Source organism: Bos mutus, chromosome 1 (genome assembly GCF_027580195.1).
Source record: "Bos mutus isolate GX-2022 chromosome 1, NWIPB_WYAK_1.1, whole genome shotgun sequence".
Taxonomy (NCBI): domain Eukaryota; kingdom Metazoa; phylum Chordata; class Mammalia; order Artiodactyla; family Bovidae; genus Bos; species Bos mutus.
In genome coordinates, this window is record NC_091617.1 from 76,653,592 (window position 1) to 76,672,355 (window position 18,764).

Consider the following 18,764-nt stretch of genomic DNA (forward strand, 5'->3'; position numbering starts at 1 on the left):
CCAGATAAGGACTAAAGTTACAGAGTGAGCAGTGTGTGACGCTATTAGCCTAGTGTAAAAATTTGGGGCCAAGAATGCCAGGAGATAAAGGTGGAAAGCAACATGTTGTGACATGTTGTTTTAAAAGCTTAAATTCTTCTGGTGAATGTTGAAGAATTTTGTAAGATAGTTTTAAGCAAACTTTATATTTTGAAATAATTATAGTCACATACAGTTATAATAAAAAATAAAGAGCATATCCACGTACCAGTTACCCAATTTCCCCAATGAGGAGTAACATCTTACAAAACTGTCATATAATATCACAACTAGAATATTGACATTGATATGATCTTATTCAGAAATTCTAATATGATTGTACTTTCCTTTGTATCTATGTGTGTGTATTCATTTCTATACAATTTTTTTTTATCACATACGTAGGTTACTGTAGCCATCTCTACAGTATTAAAGGATTTGAAGCATGAGTTTGCCCCAGAATATGTCTTACATTGATAAATCTAAAAGTTGTATGGAGGAAGGATTTATAGCTTATCGGTTTATGGACAAAGTTATTTATGAGGTTGTTGTATAAGTCCAGATAAGACAGCAGGACGATAGAAGTGGGGGTGGAGAAGATGGGGACAATTTTAATAATTAGTGAAAAGATCAAATCACATATTGTTTATATTACTGATGGAAGAATAAGGAATAGTAGAGGCAAAGATGACTTCAAGTTTCCAACCTTATTGAACTCAGTGGTTGATGATTCCATCAACTAAACCAATGAATACAGTTGGAATATCTGGCTTGGAAAGAAAGGAGAGATGATGAGTTCCATCTTAGCATGTTAAGTTTGAGGTACCAATGGGATATATTAAAAGTGTAGCACTCAGTTGAATAAACCTTATGGGAGAGAAACAGGCCAGAAGTTTAGAAACAGAAATCCTCATCATAGGGTGAAAATAATCCATGAGAACAGATGCAGTAACATAGGCAGAGCAGGTACAAAGAGTAAGAAAGTTAACCTGATGGAGGTGGAAATAAGAGTGGACTATGAAAGTTTACAACGTTTTTCATGGGCCCATCCAGGAAATCTGTCTATAATTAGAAGAGCATCTGAAAATCCAATATCTTTACATCAACAGAGTACATTCATTTTCTTTATTTCTTTTGGGGAAAGGATCCAGACTTGGTTTATATACTCCCAACTAGTGAGTAGAAAGGAAGTGAAAGTTAATAAATCTAATACTGACTTAGAGTTAAGATTTCACCCACAGGTGACACTTTTGAATATGTTTATGTTCCTTCAAATAAGACAGAAGGAGAAGGAAGTGGAGAAAATAAAAACAATTCCTAAGCAGTGAAAAAAAATGGAGGTAAACAAATGTATGAATTATTTCAAACTCCAAAATGTACATGGACCCACAAGCACATCCCTAATATTCAAACACTTTAACACCATTATTGGTAACCTGACAGCCAGGTGAGTACTAGAAGGTAAACTCAGCAGCACGAAGTAGATTCTCAGTGATGTTCAGTGTGTGACATTTAATATGAAAATTAGTACAAGTTTTTTCTTAAAGATGGCAGAAATGTAGCTATAGTTTCTAAGAGACTGACAGTTAACATAACCTAGATCTTAAATAACAGACAGTATGGGGCTGACTCAAAAAGAAGAAAGGAGCTTAGATGGAAGTTAGACACTGTCACTCCCCTCTGAAACAGAGAGAAAATATATCATTGACTCCATAGTCACTTAGGATTTCTACTTCTTTTACTATTTCTACATGGAAGTTCTGGTTTCTCTCATGCTTAACTCTGATATTCTTTTGTTTCATATTTTCCCTTTAGTTTCTCTTTGATTTCTAAGAAGATCTTCCCTGTATCTCTGATGTTACAGCTAACCAGCTCCATCCTCTTGAAAATGCCCCTCAGTTATGTGAGCTTCAGTTTTCTTGAATGTTACATAAAGATCATCATCTCTACTCTGCTTCCTTTCAAAAGCCTGCCCAGACCTCAGTGCTCTCCAGCCCACAGCGGATTTCCTGGTTGCTTATTTGGAATAAAATTTTTCTTTAAATATTCTTGGCCTCTTGGTGCATCTCGCAAATGCTAGCTTTTTACTTGTGTAACGAATGACAAAGAATTTTAAATAATTGAAGGCTAAGCCTAGATCTCCATCTTTGCAGTTTGATAGTTCCTCGAGGGTAGAGTGGAATGAACACGGGTATTGGAGTGAGACAGACTTGGGTTCAAATCTCAGTTTTACTGCTGACATTCTATGAAGCCATGGCCATGCTACTTCATATTTTTGTACCATACATTTTTCAGCTATGCTTCCTTCACAGAGTGGTTGAAGGCCTTACTTGAAAGGTTTACCTATAGAAAATGTGTTATATGTTTTTGTTTACACAAGCAATGATTGCATTTACATAATTAATACACTGATTCTATTAGATCAAATACTATATAATTTGTATCCAGGCAATACTTACTAAACTAAGCTACCTAAATAGTGTATTTGAAAGGTTTGTTAAAGTTGCAAAAGTGTCACATAGACGTATTGATAATTGCATTAAACTGGAATCATCCCTCATTTCAATTCAGTTCAAATCTCGCATTCTGTATCTGTATCCTTGGACCAAAACAACGCCCCTATCACCTCTCACTTTCTTCTAGGTCACCTTTGTCTCAGGCTTGCAATATTAAATTGGGCAGCTTCCTCCCTCAGGGCCTCAAGCATCAAGAGGGCTTTATTTAAAATGATGAGGGTGGGGTGTGGTATAGACTGGTGGTTATCAAACTATTTCATGAAACCCTAGGTGCCTCAGTGTACTCACATATGTAAATAAATGGCCATATCACTTGATGTCCAGAAACATACCTGTCCTTAATACAATGAAGTTTGACTTTTGTCTGTTTTCCATGTATTAGGGCTCTGAGCAAGGTTTCATTTGAAAAAAGGATTCTGTTTAAAAAAAAAAAAAATCAATTGTCTAGGTTTAAGGATCTCCAGGGTCTCTCTTCTGCAAACCCAATATTGATTTCCATTTGTGAATAAACATGCAAAACATTTTTGAGAGAAAGGAAGGGAAGTGATCAGCTGGTATCAGAAGAATGAAGTAAGTCTTACCTATCTTCTAATGGTTTGCCTTTGGGTGAAATCTCTGTATTAATTCAGGGCTTGCCTGGTGGCTCAGTGATAAAGAATCTGCTTGCCAATAAATTCAGGAGACATGGGTTCAATCCCTGGGTGTTGATTGGCCTCAGGAGCAGTCCAAATCACAAAATTTCTTTTGTATTTTTAGTTCAGAAACATTCCCCTGCTTTCAGTTTACTCTGAAATAATAATATCATTATTAATTGTCATGCTTAATTTTAAGGATGCTGAAGAGCACCTTGATGTCTTTTAGTAAACTGCCTCTTTATTGAACCCAACAGTGCCCAAGAGCCCTGGAGGAGTAAATTTATTCAAATACTTGAGGTAAACTCACTTCCTGGAAGTCACCTGCATAATCTAAAGCAGGCCCATTAAGAACTTTTTTCTGGAAGGAAATATTTTCTTTTCAACTTCATGTTGAAAAATGACCAGTCTGTTCCTTCTCTTAAAGCCAAACCCATCTTCCAGCTTCACTTTTGACAAACAAAGCTTAAATGGATAAGGGGAAAGAGTGGGAGAGGTAATTTAGGAGTTTGGGATTAACATACATACACTACTACCTATAAAATAGATAACCACCAAGGACCTACTCTATAGCATGCCCAACCCCCAAATTTTCTCATTAGAGTCAGTGTATCTAATGTCAATTCACCAGTTTTTAACTCTGAGGTGATCTTCCCTCTCTTAAGTACTGAATCTTCTAAGACTCGTATTTTGTGCCCTTCTTTCGATCATAGGCATTTTCTGCCTTAATGGTAAGGTTTCTCTGATTTATAGAGAGAAATCTTTTCTTACACTCCCAGTTCCCACTGAACTTTCTTCTTACCTTCATTTCACTTGTCAGAATTCTCTTCTAACCTGCATATGACCATCAGTCTTTCCCAGACAGCATTTTTATCAGGTCACTTTTCCCTGACTCAGAATTTGCAGCCACTCATCTTTGTGCCCTAGACAAAATCTAATCAGCTCTGGCCCATCGTTCTCTTTATTCTTTTGAGAAGACCCTCTTTTCTAAAATATTCAGCGAGCTGCATTCTACATCTTGCTTGTTTTCAGCCAAGAATCTTTTCAGATCATGATCTCTTATATTCCACTATCTTCCCACAAGCTTTATTGTTTACATTTACCAACATTCAGTAGAAAACTCAGCTCAGAAGGACTACTGCAATAGACTGAATGTTTGTGTCTATCCCAAAATCCATATGTTGAAACTTATTGGAGGTGAGGTCTTGGGAGGTAATTAGGTAATGATGGTAAAGTCCTCATGAATGGGATTAGTTCCCTCAAAAAGAGGCTCCACAGAGTTCTCTTGCCCCTTTCACTACGTGGTGAAGTTAGCAATCTATGAACAAGGACGTGAGACCTCATCAGACATCGAGCCTGCTGGTGCCTTGATCTTGGACTTACCAGATCCCAGAACTGTGAGAAATAAATTTCTGTTGTTGATAAGCCATTTGGTGGTATTTTGTTATAGCTGCTGGATGGGTTAAGCCAGTGACAATATTTTTTTGTGTGTTTGAGTTCATTTCCTCAATTTGGCACACTTCAAGTACTCTTTCCTTAGTTAATTCTTTTATAATTTACTCATGTTGAAATGGCATTGGCCCAACTAACAAGTAAGGAATTGGAAGTCAAGAACCACGTTATTAATTTCCTGGTTCTTTACAACACAGAGTTGTAGAACAACAATGACAACAAAAAAATTGGAAAGGGCTTTATTTCTCAGCATCTATACTTTCTATAAATGAGGACTCACAGGGGTTTTATTGATAGTCCCATATGAGTATAAAGGTCTAGAAGGACTGTGGGGAAATTGAATCAGAGGAATTTTCTTAACATTGAGGAACGCACTAGATTGAATTTAGACCAATAAATTCAATAAAATCATTCTATAAACTTCTATATATTTTTTTTCAATCACTTATCTGCAACTGTATTATATATTTATTGGTCTATTGACATTTCTCCATCAGAATGCAAAGTTACTGGGAGCAACCATTGCTTTGTTTGCTTCTACATCCCCAGAACCTATTACAGCATCTGGAAATGCAGGCTTCCACTGCTTTCTGAAAATATCTCATTCCTATGAAACCTTTCATAAGGTTTCATAAGCAAAGAATTTCCTTTCCTTTCTGAAAGTTCTTGTTATGCCACTTCGCCACTACTAAAGAACTACGTTAGTATTGGTTTTCATGAAAGAAATCTAAAAACTTTTTTTTTGCTTTTAAGAAAAAAGCCATAGGGACTTTCCTGGTGGTCCAGTGGCTAAAACTCCATGCTCCCAATGCCAGGGGCCCATGTTCAATCCCGGGTCAGGGAACTAGACCCTGTATGCTGCAACAAAGACCCAGAGTAGACAAATAAACTAACAAACAAAAATATTTTTAAGAAAATAAAAAAGTCATTGCCATATGATATAGGTATTTTTGTACCCCTCGCCTACCACTTCCTCCAAATTTCTAATATTTCAATGTTGGTTATTGCCTTAGCTCTACTTAAGAGATGTGAGAAAATTATAGTTATGAATGAGTAAGAACTTCCACATTATAGTCTCCCAAGACAGAAAATTGCATGACTATGTCTTTGTACCCCTACAAGTACCAGAATTCCTGACATAATAATATAGCATTTGTAAACATTTGATGAATGAATGAATGGCCTTGGTTCATGCAAACTAGCATAGTTAGTATACAAATACAGATCAGATTGACTCTGAAGTCTTCACTCTTTATGACAAATCACAAAGATTTCTAAAGGAGGGAAGTGGATGTTTTGTAGCAATACAAGAGACAGAAAAAAATTCAAAACCAAGAATGGAAACAAAGAGACGGGTATATCCTCAGAAACGGGTATATCCTCAGAAGCCCCTGAGGACTTTGCTGTAATGATACAACCCAATGAATAAGGTTTTCAGTGGTAACTCTGAGTCATCAAGCATTTTCATGGCACACACTTTCTTGGTTTGGTGGTGGTCTGACTCTTATGACCCCATGAACTGTAGCCTGCCAGGCTCCTCTGTCCATGGGATTCTCCTGGCAAGAATACTGGAGTGGGTTGCCATTTCCTTCTCCAGGGCACCTTCCCAACCCAGGAATCAAACCCAGGTCTCCTGAATTGCAAGCAGATTCTTTATCAACTGAGCTACGAGGGAAGCCCTACTCTTGGTTTAGAAGGACAGCAGAGTGTGTATGCCTTATTTTCAGAAATATCTACATTATGATATAAAAAGGAAAAAATGCTATTTAAACAGTTTATCTAAAAAACTTACCTACGTGGAATGACATATTTTCTAAGGGATCCTTGTTACATAAGTTTTTTTTTTTTTTTGCTAAATCATTATGGCCCTTTGTGGTTCCTGTCTGATCAGGATCACATCTTTTGTTAGATTCTAGTTTTTATTTAGTTTCCATTGAGTGGTTGGTTGATTGTTCGAGATAAGAACATTATTTATTTCAGTTTTTAGCTTTTGTGGCTTCACAGTATAGCAGATTATCTGGTACAAGGGTTGGGTGGGGGCCAAGTCAATACTTATTGAAGTATTTGGAAAGTTGGAGTAAAAATAGCAGTGCCGATATCTAGAGCAGAAATAACAGTTAATATTTGATTGCGTCTATGGAGAAGGCAATGGCACCCCACTCCAGTACTCTTGCCTGGAAAATCCCATGGATGGAGGAGCCTGGAAGGCCGCAGTCCATGGGGTCGCTGAGGGTTGGACACAACTGAGCAACTTCACTTTCACTTTTCACTTTCATGCATTGGAGAAGAAAATGGCAACCCACTCCAGTGTTCTTGCCTGGAGAATCCCAGGGAGGGGGAGCCTGTGGGCTGCCGTCCATTGGGTTGCACAGAGCAGCAGCATGGGCAAGGTACTCTGCAACATACTTGGCATATATTAATCTTCATAATATCATGTAAATACCAATATTACCCCATTTTCCAGATAAGAAAACCGAAACCTAGTCATGCTTTTCCTCAAGATCACATGGTAACTGGGAAGATGGCAACTAAACAGGTCTTAAGGATTTGACTTCAGAGGCTCTATTCTGTTATTTACAAAGTCAGTCATTTTTGGAAAGTTATTCAGCCTCTCTGAGCCTCAATTTCTATATCTGTCACAGTGAAAAGAGAAGAGTACCTATCTCTTATAGAGAGGGAAAGCCTCGGATCCTGATTTTAGGAGGTTATTCCACTTCCCCAGCAAGGAGCAGTAAGTGTCAAACTTCACTGCTCTACAGGTCTGTATTTGGAAAATACAGAGTCCCTGTCCATACCTCCAAGAAATTCTAGTTCAGATAATCTGGAGTGAGGTCCAGGAACCTACACTTTAACAAAACTGCACATGAAAACACACAGCTTTGCAAATCTCCTGAAATCTATTCTGTTGCAGTAGTTATCAAAAATAGAGCACCTTGAGAAATCTGCATTTTCTCCAAATCTGTATCCTTAAATAGGTATTATCACAGTCTTATTCACTAGGATTTTTTTTTTTATCACTCAAGTAAAACAGTATGGTATAATAATTATAATTACTGTTATAGAACACATATCACATGTTAGGCATTGTTCTAAATGTTTTACAGATAGCAATGCTTATAATCTACCCAATTACCCATAATAAAGTGGACTATCATTATCCTCATTTTTAGAGATGAGGGAACTGAGGCACACAGACAACTAGTAAGTTCCCCAAAGATGCACACTTGATAAGAGAGGGCAGCAGGCTCTGCAGGCTGTGCTATTTACCATTACACTGTGAGGACTCTACCAGGACAGAGGTCAGAGCTCCAGCTTACAGGTGATTTTGGGCAAGTTTCTGACCCTCTATGGGATTTACAGTCCTCCTCTGTGAAGTGAGGAGGCTGACACTGATGATCTCTAAGGTCCTCTGGATCCAAAATTACATTATTCATTCTACAGGAGGCTTTTGACCTTGTTATCTGACGGACCAAGGCCTTAGAAATTCTGACTGTAAAACACTCCCACTTCTAGAACTGTGCCATTATTATCTTTACTTTACCTGCCAATTCAAAAAAACTTCCTTCTGAGTAATCTGTCCTTTGCCATTCCTTCTTGCTGAGGAAACCAAATATTTTTCAGCCCAGAGCCTGTAGATCTGTCTTTACAGTTTCCTTCGAAACCCTAAAGCCTTTGCTTAATCAGGCTAGCAGAGTGCTTCCACCTGAGTCCCTTCAAACCTCATTACCCTCCCCAATAGGCCTCTAGCCTCTTGCTCTTTTTTTCCTCTCCTCTTGAGCAACGGCCCTCTTCTGGCCTAATTCATCCTCAGTAACATCTCTTCAAATTGTCCACCTTACCTTTCCACTTGTGTGCTGTTGGCCTATTCGAGGCTGAATCTTTCATCTTCTTTTAGTCTTGTATTTCTCAAACTTGGTTACACAATAGAAGACATGAGATGCTCAAAATATAGATGGATGGGCACTCCTGCAAACCAATTAAATCCAAATTCGGCAGAGTAGAATCTGGCCAGGAGTACTATTTAAAAATTCAAGAGTCCCACAAGAGCTGCTAACGGGAGGCATTGGTTAAGAACCATTGGCGTCTAGCTCCAGGGATTCTACAGTGGGGAAAATAAGCAAATCAGAATCACCTGGGCTGCTGGCTGACCCAGACTCCTAGAGAGGGAAGTCTGGACATGCAAAGCAAACAAGGGGACAGCCTACAGGAGATCTAGAGAAACTCCTTCAAGAAGCAAAGTTCTAGCTGAACCTCTAAAGCAAGATGGTTCACTCCGCTTTCCTGTCATCCATCTTCACAGAATAACCCAAAGCTCCTATTGCATCTTGCTCCAAGTTAGTATTTCTAATCATAAAGAACAATGCAGAGGAAAAAGCACTCAAGGGTAATATGCATATTCTTTTGTTGCTGTAGACTAACTGGCTGGGTAAGTTTGGGGGAAACCCCTTCTTCTTACAAGTCTTGATTTTCCCCCATATGTAAAGAGGAAGGTTATTGGATTACTAGATAATCACCCAGCTTCCTTCCTATTTTATTATTCTACTGTTTTAAGGCTCCAACCCTATTGTTTCTTGACTATTATACAACCAGGCCCAGTTTTGCTACATTCAGCTGACTTCGATACAGAGCTATTTCTGACCTTGGGGAAGACTGCCCATTGCAAGTCAACGACAGGGCTGCAAAGACTTTGTGCCTCAAATTCCCTCACTATGGAAAGAACCACTGCTGCCCCAACTGCAGTTCAGGCCTCCCCTCCAGAAAAGTTTTCCTTCTTGTGCTCTCTGATAGCATCCCCATCTGATAACAATCTCCTCCTTTGCTTCTGGGCCTCCCAATTCCTATAGGCAGCCTGCCTTCATGAATGTGACTTGGAGAGACCGCCTTGTCTATGGACAGGCCCTTTCTCTCCCCCTGCAGCTGCCCAGGCCTGCTTAGAAGGTGGTTACAGAGTGGTGGCAGTTTTGCCAGGTGAGCCTTGGATATTTGCTTGCTTTGTCTTAGTGTGAGAGGGCCAAGTCTATGAGGAGGTGCTGCAATGGTGAATATGAAGCAGAGAAGTGGTAGTTGGAGTCTCTCCCTTTCCTCTCCCTGCCTTCTTCCAGTCTTTAATGACGAGGTATACTATATAAAGGAGTTGAAGGGAGAATGGCCTCTGAGGCTGTCTACAGTGATATCCTTTCTGGGTACTGTGTATAAATATGTGTATTTTACAAATAATTGCAATAAACTTAAGCTAATAATGGTAATAAAAATCATACAGGTAATATTTGACTGGATTTAAAAAAAATAAAATCAGGAATGTTGATGGATTTTGACCTGGTTTTTAGTAGCCTAGATTTTCCTTCTTTGCCCTAATTCAGAAGTTCTTACTTCTGAATTTGGGAATGGAAGAAGGAAAAAAAGGAAGAACTAACTAATTTAGCATGGGTAGTTTGATCAATCTGCAAAATAAAGTGCTCTGAGTCAGAGGAGACAGTGTTAAAAATGAAAACTTTATAATTTGAGCTTGCTGGGGTAGGGGGATTTGGGATAGCAAAAAAGATGAATAAAGTGTAATATGTGAAAATGTGGGAAGAATAAAGAAGAAAGGAACTTGCCATTCAAGGTTATGGATTGTGTCTTCTTTAATATCCTTCTAGAGACAAAGAATAAATGAGAATTTTAAGAAATGAAATGAATAAAAATTCTTTTAAGTTCTACTTGATGACCCTGTGCTTCTTAAATGACATCCCACTTAGAGATCAAATCCAGGCTGGTCATAGACACAAATAAAAGAAATGAAAATTATATTAAAGGCATTTATCTAAATTTCAGGAAAGATTTCAAAAACAGTAAGAAAAGAAGAGGCCATAATTCCATAGAAAAAGACTCTCAAAGGAAATTTTACTTAAGAAAAATGGAACGGTTTCATCTACAAAAGAGGTCTATAAACTACTATCTACAAATCTACCATTTCCTGTTTCTGTAAATGAAGGTTTTGGAGCAGAGCCCTGTTTAGGTGCAATATACGGACAATGTCACACCACTCTGCCAGAGCTGAGAAGTTATGACAGAGGCTGTGGGGCCTGCAAGGCTGCCAATATTTACTATTTGACCTTTTACAGGAAAATTTTGCTGACCCAGACCTACAAAATAAAATTTTAACTGCATAATCCTCAATATTTCAAGTTATAAAGGGGAGATGGGGTAAGTGCGTATCAGATAGAATGTTTATAAAAATGATATGAGGACATAACAGGATTTCAGATAAATTAGACTTGAAAGAGCACCCATGAAGCGTGAAGTACGGGCATGTAACCAAAGGAGGACAGGTGAGCCTGATGGGGGCTGTACACACAGATTAGGAAACTGAGGACTCAGAATAAGCCAACTGCCCTCCTCCAGCCCAAAAAAGCTACAGATATGTTTTAAATTAGGTGATAAGCACAAATTAAAAAAAAATTATTACCAGGAGGAGTACAGTTTCTCTAGGTACAAGTCCTCTCTAGGTACAAGTCCCCTCGCTGCCACCAAACCAATTCAGAAAACTTTTATTTATTTATTTTTTCAATAACCAGTTTTTGAAATATAATTAAATTACAATTTTGTGTTAGTTTCTAGTGTACAACAAAGTGATTCAGCCATATACATATATATATATATGTATTATTTTTCTGATTCTTTTCCACTATGGGTTATTATAAGACATTTAATTAGTTTTCTGTGCTATACAGTAAGTCCCTATTTATTTTATACATATTAGTGTGTATAAGTTAGTCATCAAAACACTATTTTCTGGACTGGTTTTTCCCTTTTGCACCTACAGGTTTTGCCTTTGCCACTATTTTTTTCTTGCCCATCCTCTTCAATTCTAGCAATTGAGAAATCTTCCTTTTCTCATTCAGTCACATCTATGGCTGAGAAACTGGAGAAAGCAATGGCACCCCACTCCAGTACTCTTGCCTGGAAAATCCCATGGACGGAGGAGTCTTGTAGGCTGCAGTCCATGGGGTCCCAAAAAGTCGGACACGACTGAATGACTTCACTTTCACTTTTCACTTTCATGCATTGGAGAAGGAAATGGCAACCCACTCCAGTGTTCTTGCCTGGAGAATCCCAGGGATGGGGGAGTCTGGTGGGCTGCCATCTATGGGGTCGCACAGAGTCGGACACGACTGAAGCGACTTAGCAGCAGCAGCATGGCTGAAAGACATCCAAGTTCTTCACAAGGAACATTTAAATAAGAGATATTTGTTTATCTAAATCCTTCCCATATTTCTGTTTATGTTAAATATGCCTCTTTCATAGCTGTCTGCAACAGGTGCTTTTTCCCCCTTTCTGATAAGAAATTCAAGGTAAATTTCAAAAGTATTTCCACATTCAGTCTCACATTCATAGATTCTCTGTCCCCATGGAAAGCCAAATCACTCTTTGTTGGCTGATTTCAAAATGGTATGTTTCTTTAACCATGTGATTATTTTCTCTAGTAGATTTCTAAATAATACAGCAAGGATCTTTTACGCAACCTGTTTAATGTCATTTATGCGGTATTCTCAGGTTTTTTTTTCCCTGTAAACATTTTGTTCCAAATAAACATAAGATCACTCTTATTCCAGGAGTTTGCGTTTTCTTCAACCATGGCTTTCTGGTCGCTGCAAAGTTGTCTCTGGTTATTTCTTCCAGACACTTGGAAATCAATGTTTTTGAAGTCCATTTCTAGATCTGCTTATGACAGCTCCTTGTAGTTTATTCTCTTATAAATTAGCACTTTCTTTTATTCTAACATGCATAACCTACCATCTAATTATCCCCTTGTGTTTTTAATCTGCATTTAACAATTTTTGATTTTAGCTTCCTGGAGCCTGAGGGGAAAAGCAGACATAAAGAGTGTTCTCCTTTTCTACATTAATACATTTTTTAATTTGTTCCCTTGCATATATTCATTTCTTTCTACTAATTCTATGTCTTCCCTTTCCAAACTTAAGGTGGAGACTGACTTTTGGAAAGAGAAAACTTTCTCTTTGGAAAGGAAAGGACACTCAATCGTGTCCCACTTTTTGCAATCCCATGGACTGTAACCTGCCCAGCTTCTCTGTCCATGGAATTCTCCAGGCAAAGAGTACTGGGGTGGGTTGCCATTTCCTTCTCCAGATGATCTTCCATATTCAGGGACTTAACACAGGTCTCCTGCATTGCAGGCAGATTCTTTACCAACTGAGCCACAGATTGGAGGCTGGATCTAATTTTAAGTTAACAGGAAAACAAAACAGAAAAAATTACTCTAAAGAAAGGGACTTATCCAGCGCAGAATATTTATCCTCAGACCTAATTCCCAAATTTTATGGAAACAATAAAGACTTTAGGAATTGGACAATCATGATTACTTTTGATTAATGAGATCAACCTCATTTAAACAGTATATTTGTCAGCCTGGCTTCAGATATTCTCTGTGACCTGCAGGCTTGTGAGGTCATGTTGTTAGTGTACTGAGCTTGCTGCTAAGTTGCTAAGTCGCTTCAGTCGTGTCTGACCCTGTGCGACCCCATAGATGGCAGCCCACCAGGCTCCCCCATCCCTGGGATTCTCCAGGCAAGAACACTGGAGTGGGTTGCCATTTCCTTCTCCAATGCATGAAAATGAAAAGTGAAAGTGAAGTCGCTCAGTCGTGTCCGACTCTTAGCGACCCCATGGACTGTAGCCCACCAGGCTCCTCCATCCATGGGATTCTCCAGGCTTAGGAAAATTTAAATTCAGCTTATTTGTGTTTAAAAAGCTATAGCTACAGTTATATGAAAGCAGTGTATCTGTTTCCATTTCTTATTTCATCCAAATCCTTTTAGAAGCAGTAAACTGTTATCTCTACTTATGAACTCCACATCTTTGTTTTCAAAAACTTTATTCATTTATTTATTTTTGAAAGTTATTACCTTGGTCACAAGTATTACAATGACACTCTGTCTCAAATGAATACATGATTTGATCCATGTGAAAGATAATACTTAATGCATCTTTGTTATGAGATTATCTATAATTGGCCCACACAATAGTAGGTATTTGTGTATTAGGAAGGTTATTGAATAGTAGTAATAATTATTGAATTTCACAGATGCTGAAATATGGAAGTAGCTTTAATGCAGAAAACATTATGTGTGTATGTCCACATTTCTTGATTTGGTGCATGTGTACAGTTATATTTCAGAGGTTATTATGATCTATGGTTTAAAATAGAGATAATGATACTTGGAGATTCTTACAACTCTTTCTGGGAGGAAACAAGTGGAATGGTAGGTAGATGGAGAGAATAAAAATTGCAAAAAAAAAAAAAATAGATTTGTGTCACAATGGGAAAAGAATGTTAATATGATCACTGTTATTTTTGGGGGGTCATTTTCAAAGGTTCACCTGCAAAATTCAAGTTATCATAACATTACTCAGTCTAGTCACAATAAGAGTCATAGATTTCTTGCATCTCCAGTGTTTAATGATATTAAAGCGAAAAAGTTCCTTTTCTTTTTTATTTATTTTTTAATTGAAAGATAATTGCTTTACAGAATTTTGTTGTTTTCTGTCAAACCTCAACATAAATCAGCCATAGGTATTAAAATTCAAAATAATTGAGGAAGGACATAAAATGTTCAAATGATCACATTGTTTCAACAATGTGTCCAAAGTCCAGTGACTGAGAATTTGAGAAAACTTTTAGGATGTAAACTCATTACAACAAAATGTTCATGGCAGCACTATTTATAATAGACAAGACACGGAAGCAACCTAAATGTCCACTGACAGATGAATGGATAAAGATGTGGTTATACATACAGTGGAATATTACTCAGCCATTAAAAGGATGAAATAATGCCATTTGCAGCAACACGGATGAACCTAGAGATTAATATACTGTGAAGTCAGTCAGACAGACATATTATATTGCTTATATGTGGAATTAAAAAAATAATACAAATGAACTTATACACAAAACAGAACTAGACCTACAGATATAGAAAACAAACTTATGGTTACCAACAGGGAAAAGGATAGGAGGATAAAATAGGAGTTTGGGATTAACATACACATACTACTATATATAAAATAGTTAACCAACAAGAACCGTCTGTACAGTTCAGGGAACTATGCTCAATGATTTGTAATAACCGATATCTTGTAATAACCTATATTTTGTAATACATATAATAATGTATACCTGAATCACTTTGCTATACATCTGAAACTAACACAACATTGTAAATCAATTATACTTCAATAATAAAATAAAAGTGGCAAAATCTATATTCATGAAAGGGAGCATTATACATAAAAAGGAGCTATCCAATACAATTAAAGATACAGAACCTAAAGTTCCATAGGTCCATAACAGGAACCTGGAACACTAGTAGGAACAGGAATTTGGGAATTCTGGTTTTGCCACAATACAGATGGTTGACCTTGAACAAGTTACGTATGCTTCCTAAACTTCAGTTTTCTTATTTGGAGAACAGAGATACAAACACATGATGTGTTAGGTTGCTACAAGAGTAAAGTGTTTAGTACAGTACTTGGAAGGCACTCAATAAAAGGGAGGTAATGGTTATCCCTGTTGTAAACTGTGGTCTAAAGTTAAACCCTCATCCCCCTGGGAGTGATGAATCACAGGGGTTATACTGAGGGGTGTGATTCAGTTCCCAGGAGCCTCAGTATTCATAGAGGCACTGAGTTATTTCTCAGACAACTTTATGGTCTCTTGATTTTTTTAACAAAAGAAAAACAAACAAATCAAATTGTTGCATAGAAACTTATACAGTAATAAATCTTTACTATTCTGCATTAGGGTTCATTGTGGTTTAGGTGCAGAACCCAAATTCTTCAAATGGCTAACTGTTCTAATTTTTAGCACCAGATTTATATACCATAGTGGCTGGACTGCAAACCACCAGAGAGATGGTGTCAGACTCAGTACTTATGACCTTATTAAGGGTATAAAGTCATTTACCATAAATGGCAGTAGGAAACTGTAACAACTGTCTGCTGACTTACCTAGTAGGTCTTTGTTGATCAAGACATATTCTCCAGAAGAATTAAAGTAACACATTTGTAGGTAGGTCAAATGTATCTTCCCTGAGAACTTCGTCTTTTAGCTGACCAGAACATACCTTACCTGATTTTTTTTTTAGAGTAAAAGCTAACTACAGTGAAAAATAAATGCCATAATTTCAAAACAAATGACATAGTCAAAGTTTACTTCTCATTATACAATGGCACCCCACTCCAGTACTCTTGTCTGGAAAATCCCATGGATGGAGGAGCCTGGTGGGCTACAGTCCATGGGGTCGCTAAGAGTCAGACACGACTGAGCGGCTTCACTTTCACTTTTCACTTTCATGCATTGGAGAAGGAAATGGCAACCCACTCCAGTGTTCTTGCCTGGAGAATCCCAGGGATGGGGGAGCCTGGTGGGCTGCCGTCTCTGGGGTCGCACAGAGTCGGACACGACTGAAGTGACTTAGCAGCAGCAGCAGCAGCATACCATCATAGGAGGATATTTCCTTTGGGGTAACTCTTTCCTACACCTGGGTGCAGCTTTCCTACAGCTTCTAGACAGAGATTTTGAATTCTTCCATCTCATCTATGGCTCAAAAATTTTCCTCTGAGCCTAATCTATCCAGCCTGGAAGTGAAGAGAGGAGGAGAGAGGAGATAATGGGAGGGGAGGGGGAGGAGGGGAAGGGAAGGTTAGAGAGCAAGCAAAAGAAGATCCCATTTCCTGGTGGTTCAGTTGGTAAAGAATCTGCAATGCAGGAGACTCCGGTTCAATCTTAACCCCCTGGAGAAGGGAATGGCAACTCACTCCAGTATTTTTGCCTGGAGAATTCCATGGACAGAGGAGCCTGGAGGGCTACAGTCCATGGGGCTGCAAAGAGGTGCCCAAGACTGAGTGATTTACGCATTTAACTTTCACTGTAACCTTAGGACGTCTGAAAGTAGCATGCAACACTCCTGCTCATAGTGTATTGGTTAGAACAAAGTCACAAGGTCATATCTAACTTTAAGGAACTGGAACATATATTATGCCTAAATGGAAAATAATAACAGTTTGTTGGACACGGATAAAAAAACTTTTTCTTGGATTTTTTTTTTCAGTTTTGGTTTTTAGATAGTACTCTTAAAAAATGTCTTTTACATAAATAAAGAGGTGTGTGAATATAAGTGTGTGTGTGTGTGTGTGTGCGCGCGTGTGTGTGTGTGTAAAATTGACTCATTAATTCTGAGAAGCATGCTGAAGGAAATCTTGGGCATTTATTTATCCCTTTCTCTCATATTCTCTCCCAATAAACCAGTGCCCTCTCATTTTTTAAATTACTTTGGAAAGGTTTAAGGATGATCCTCAACCAATGGGAATCTACCAAAGACTGTGATATACATCAAGGAGAGAGAAAGACTTAAAAGAGAGGTCTCCAAGACACAAGTCACTTAAATAGCACTAAATTGTACAGAATTTCTAGGCAGTTGACCATAAACGTATGCCTTATTAAACCACTACCAAAGCAATATTTTTTTCTATACTTATCCTTTGATTGTTGCTATATCTACATTGTTCTCTGGTATATTCTACAGCTTAAACAATGAGCCTACGCTATTTTAAGGGACCAGAGCTGAGTTCCTAATCTTTTTGCATGTATCTCTGAAAGCTTTCAGGACAAGCAGAGCACTAGGGTTAGGAGAAAACACTGGGGATATGACCACCCTTCACAAGGGCATGGCAGGGAAAAGATGAGCCCAGAACTTGAAGAGTGAACACTTAAAAGTTTAACAGTGCCTCTTCTACATCCCAACTTATGAAGGATCTATGTTATACATCTCTCTCAGATACACGTGCATAATTCCACTTACATGGTGTCTTTAATGTGCCTATAGGTAACAATGATATATCATTATCATGTGAACTGGAGAGTTGTTTACCCAGATTGCTTTTGGATTTCAGATGTGTCAAGCAAAAATGGCAACTATTAAAAGTATACTTTGTAGAGAATGAAGACTAGGCTTTACCCACTCTTTCCACAGTGGACAAAACGTTTCACTTGATCAAATGTTTCTTAACTAGTGATCTGTAATGTCTTTCAAAAGGCTTAGAGATTAACTTGTACCTATTATATTATTATTGACTTGTTTATTAATATACTAAGCAATTGTATATGCTATGAAAGCATTACTCACAATTATGAAAAGGGGTAAAAATATTTTGAGGTAATATATACATAATATAATTAGCTTAGTTCAGTTCAGTCACTCAATCATGTCCAACTCTTTGTGACCCCATGGACTGCAAAATGCCAGGCTTCCCTATCCATCACCAAACTCCTGGAGCTTGCTCAAATTCACATCCAGTGAGTCGGTGATGCCATCCAACCATCTCGTCCTCTGTCGTCCCCTTCTCTTCCTGCCTTCAATCTTTCCCAGCATCAGGGTCTTTTCAAATGAGCCAGTTCTTTGGAGTTTCAGTTTCAGCATCAGTCCTTCCAATGAATATCCAGGACTGATTTCCTTTAGGATTGACTGGTTGGATCTCCTTGCAGTCCAAGGGACTCTCAAGAGTCTTCTCCAACACCACAGTTCAAAAGCATCGATTCTTCGGCACTCAGCTTTCTTTATAGTCCAACTCTCACATTCATTCATGACTACCGGAAAAACCACAGCTTTGACTAGACGGACCTTTGTCAGCAAAGTAATATCTCTGCTTTTTAATATGCTGTCTATGTTGGTCACAGTTTTTCTTCCAAGGAGCAAGCGTCTTTTAGTTTCATGGTTGCAGTCACCATCTGCAGTGATTTTGGAGACCCCCAAAAATAAAGTCTCTCACTGTTTCCATTGTTTCCCCATCTATTTGCCATGAAGTGATGGGACCACTAGATGTGATGAGCTTCATTTTCTGAATGTTGAGTTTTAAGCCAACTTTTTCACTCTCCTCTTTCACTTTCATCAAGAGGCTCTTTAGTTCTTCTTTGCTTTCTGCCATAAGGGTCGTGTCATCTGCATATCTGAGGTTATTGATATTTCTCCCAGCAGTCTTGATTCCAGCTTGTGCTTCATCAAGCCTGGCATTTCACATGATGTACTCTGAATATAAGTTAAGTAAGCAGGGTGACAATATACAACCTTGACATACTCCTTTCCCA

At 38.1% G+C, this 18,764-nt stretch overlaps 1 protein-coding gene across 5 annotated transcripts in view; it reads right to left on the reverse strand.

The window, feature by feature from the left end:
- TP63 (tumor protein p63) overlaps positions 1-18,764 on the reverse strand; it is a 271,889-nt gene that overhangs the window by 165,305 nt on the left and 87,820 nt on the right. Inside the window, exon 1 of one of the 5 annotated variants that reach the window (XM_070371853.1) lies at positions 2,867-2,945. The exons of the other annotated variants lie outside the window; for them this stretch is intronic. The gene's annotated coding sequence lies outside the window, so the exon portion shown is untranslated. Of the gene's footprint in view, positions 1-2,866; positions 2,946-18,764 lie in introns of those variants that run through there. 5 annotated transcript variants of the gene reach the window in all.